Below are 4262 nucleotides of genomic sequence, written 5' to 3'. Positions count from 1 at the left end.
AAAAAAAAAAAAAAAAAAAAAAAAAAAAGAAAGCGTTTAGGAATCATTTATTGTTGCTCAAGAGTGCCCTCTAAGGGTTTCAAACTATGATAAGTGACTAACCACATTCTGTGCTCTACAGGAGTTCCGGCAAATACTACTTTCTCCGTATCACTATGATTTCAGCGATGCCTAAGTGCTCATTGATATTTTAGCGTCCCTTACAGGACTGCAACACCGGCAGCTCCCCGGCCAGCCCCCTTATCCTGCTCTGCTGGGAAGAACAGTCTACATTGCGGCCGCCCCATGGTCAAATTGCCCTTGCTCCTTGATTCTGTTAACTTATTCTCCTTTCCAAAAAAAAAAAAAAACAAAGCAAATTTCTCCAACCTTATCCACAATAGAACTCACGACTGAATCCAAGGGATAGACTGTCACAGCTCAATCTTGAGCTGGGGTCCCGCATATATAGGTGTCTCTTTTTTTCTTTTCCTTTTTCTTTCCTTCTTTCTTTTTTATTTTTTTATTTTATTTTATTTTATTTTATTTTAGAGACGGAGTCTCGCTCTGTGGCCCAGGCTGGGGTGCAGTGGCGCGATCTCGACTCACTGCAAGCTCAGCGTCCCAGGTTCACGCCATTCTCCTGCCTCAGCCTCCCGAGTAGCTGGGACTACAGGCGCCCGCCACCTCGCCCGGCTAGTTTTTTGTATTTTTTAGTAGAGACGGGGTTTCACCGTGTTAGCCAGGATGGTCTCGATCTCCTGATCTCGTGATCCGCCCGTCTTGGCCTCCCAAAGTGCTAGGATTACAGGCTTGAGCCACCGCGCCTGGCCCAGAGATGGGATTTCACCATTTTAGCCAGGATGGTCTCCATCTGACCTCATGATTCGCCCACCTTGGCCTCCCAAAGTGCTGGGATTACAGGCGTGAACCACCGCGCCCGGCCCCTCGTCCCCATTTTTATGAACCATTGTGATAAAGTTGAGGAAAGTCCATTGGTCTTAAGGGTTGCACTCAAGCCCAGTACCACAGCCCTGTGCAGCCAAGACTTCAGTGCTCTGTCCGCTCCCTGTGACAGCACACCCTCCTGCTGTCCACCCAGCTCCACAGGCTTCACTGAGGGACTCTCAGGTAAGCCTCAGCCTGTTGTGGGCTGTCTAGACTGAAAGCAGAGATAGCTATCTGGCTGGAAAAGAGAAAGAAATTAAGGGATCCATAAAAAGCCTTTCTAAAACAGCCAAATGTTTATAAAGGAGAAAGGAAATTGGGAGGTGGCCAGGGCGTGTTCCTATTCTTTGCCTTCTCACACGACAGAGCCGTGTAGTTCCCAACCTGGTTTCCTACCTCCCCTTTCTTCCCCACCTGGGGACATTTGGCAAAGTTTGGAGACATTTTTGGTTGTCACAAATGGAGTGGTGATAGGGAGGTAGTGTTACTAGCATCTTGTGAGTAGAGGCCAGGGAAGCTGCTAAACATCCCAGGATGCACAGTACAGCTCCCCCAAACAATGATCTGGCCCAAAATGTCAATGGTGCCCAGGTTGGGAAGCCCCACTCCAGAGCCTCCACTTCTCTGGCTACCCATTCCCCCACTCCCACCACTCCTCAGACAGCGATGGAGGACAGCCAAGATTGCCAGCTGTGACTTTCTCTGCCACCCTGTCTTCTTTTCTCCTGTCCCTCTGTCCAGTGCTCTGCTCCCTTGGCGCCAAGTGGAAAGATGATGGCATCTGACCAGAAAGTTTTCTGGGCCCTGAGTAACTGCCTTACATTCTTAGTATGTAGTGGGTGAATCTTTAGTAATAAGGTCCCTTGAGCAAAGTGACGCCTTATCTCTAGTACGAAATCTGGGAACTCATGGAGAGATAAAAATAGCCTCAATACCAGTGGACTGGGAACACGGTCCCTGTCCTTAAGTGGCCTTGGACCATGATTGCTAAACTTTTCCAGAGCCATCTATTTCTCTAGCTTAATTTAACATCTTTTTTTGGGGAGGGCGGGGGGTGAGTCAAGTTTATTCTTTTTTTGTTTTTTCAAGACAGAGTCTCACTGTGTCACCCAGGCTGGAGTGCAGTGGTGCAATCTCGGCTCACTGCAACCTCCGCCTCCCAGGTTCAAGCGATTCTCCTGCCTCAGTCTCCTGAGTAGCTGGGACTACAGGCGCCCGCCACCATGCCAGGCTAATTTTTGTATTTTTAGTAGAGATCGGGTTTCACCACGTTGGCCAGGCTGGTCTCAAACTCCTGACCTCAGGTGATCCACCCGCCTCCGCCTCCCAAAGTGCTGGGATTACAGGCGTGAGCCATCGTGTCCGGCCAAGTTTATTATTCTTAACTTGACCCTATCTTTCCCACTTTTGACTCCAACACTGCTCAGAGCTGCCACATCTACCCCATAACAGTTGTGCCACTGGGAGGTGAAGGGGATATATCACAAAGTCAGAAACTTTGGGAAAAGCTGAGATTAGGTTGTACATCCTTCAAACAAGACAAACTACAAGAAGAGCTCAATCACTGCACACAGGGAGTGTGAGGAGGGCAGTGCTCCCTTGATAGTGGCCAAATGTGTGAGTTCCTGGCTTCCTGGGCTCTGTCATGGTCCAAGGTTGGTAAGAAGGCCAGTGATGTTGTGAGTAGGCTTTAGTTTCTACAGGGTGGTGGGGCATCATCCACCACATGAAGGGGCTGCAGCAGGTCGGAGATGTGCAATGCCCATCCAAATTGACGTCCTGACGCCCTTGCCAGAGCTCGGGTTCAGACAACTTTGGCCTCATCTTCCAGCTCATCTAGGAAACACTCCTGGGATATCACATAGATGGTATAAATATAAATAGCTAATACCAGGGCCCGATGCCTGGGCCGCTGTAGGAGTGACCTCGGCCACTGGGCAAGCTGCACCTGCCACATGAATTGCAATCATGCAGAGTCAGTTTGCTCTGAGTCGGGTCAATGCACTGAGCAAACGGGGCTTTCCTCCTCCCTTTGCTAACAACTCCTTAAGGTATTTCCTCAGCTTTGCCATTCCCTTGGGCCATGATTGAGAGCCTCCAGGCCAGGTGCGGTGGCTCACGCCTGTAATCCCAGCACTTTGGGAGGCTGAGGTGGGTGGATCATGAAGTCAGGAGTTCGAGACTAGCCTGACCAACATGGTGAAACCCCATCTCTATTAAAAATACAAAAATTAGCTGGGCGTGGTGACACAGGCCTGTAGTCCCAGCTACTTGGGAGGCCGAGGCAAGAGAATCGCTTGAACCCAGGAGGTGGAGGTTGCAGCGAGCTGAGATGGCACCACTGCACTCTAGCCTGGGCGACACAGCAAGACTCCGTCTCAAAAAAAAAAAAAAAAGCCTCCAATAACCACTCCCCATCCCCACAACATGTCATTATGATTAGTGTTCTTATTGAACTTGTAAATACAACAGGGAAATAGAACTGATGTTAGCTGCTATTTGATAACTAAAGAAATTAAGAAAATGTGTGCCTTAAGGAAAGGAGTCCCCTGTGGGATGTTCTGGTTTTGTTTTGTTTAAATGATTAAGTGATTAACATTCAAATCTGAACATATTTTATCACTATTTCATTACATCTCATATTCCTTGTGGACTGTTGGGTAAGGATGACTCTGTAGAAAGGACTTTAAAAGATTTAACAGTGACAAAAGGACACAAGTGTTCTGACTTTAAAACCTCTCTTCAATACTCCTATACTGGCGGTTAAACACACCTCATCTGTGCAGTGGTGAGTTGGGAAGGAAAGAAGGAAGTAGCTGATGCGTGCTCCATTCAGAGACCCAAACACGGTGCTAAGTGCTTCTATCTACCATGTTTTGGGAACATGCTAAGCATCTGTTTACTCCTCGCAATCCAGTAAGGTAGGATGAGGAAATTTAGGCTCAGAAACTTAGAATTCCTCAGGGACGTATTAAGTAAGGAGTGGCAGAGGCAGATTTTAAGCTCAGATATATCTTAGCTTCAAGGCCCACACTGGATAGTAACGGCTACTATTATTGGGCACATTTCATTATACTGGCACACTGTCAAGCCTTTTATTTATCTATTTTTATTTTATTTTATTTTGAGATGGAGTCCCGCTCTGTTGCTAGGCTGGTCTCAATCTCTTGACCTCGTGATCCACCCACCTCGGCCTCCCAAAGTGCTGGGATTACAGGCGTGAGCCACCATGCCCAGCCATACCTAAGTTTCTTAATGGTAGTTACCTCTGGGGAAAAAGGTTTGATGAGGTGTCAGAAGAGTTTAGGTGACTATTATGACTAAAATATCTATAT

This window comes from Rhinopithecus bieti, unplaced genomic scaffold (genome assembly GCF_001698545.2).
Source record: "Rhinopithecus bieti isolate Rb0 unplaced genomic scaffold, ASM169854v2 scaffold_72, whole genome shotgun sequence".
Classification (NCBI taxonomy): Eukaryota; Metazoa; Chordata; class Mammalia; order Primates; family Cercopithecidae; genus Rhinopithecus; species Rhinopithecus bieti.
This window is presented reverse-complemented; position numbering follows the sequence as displayed.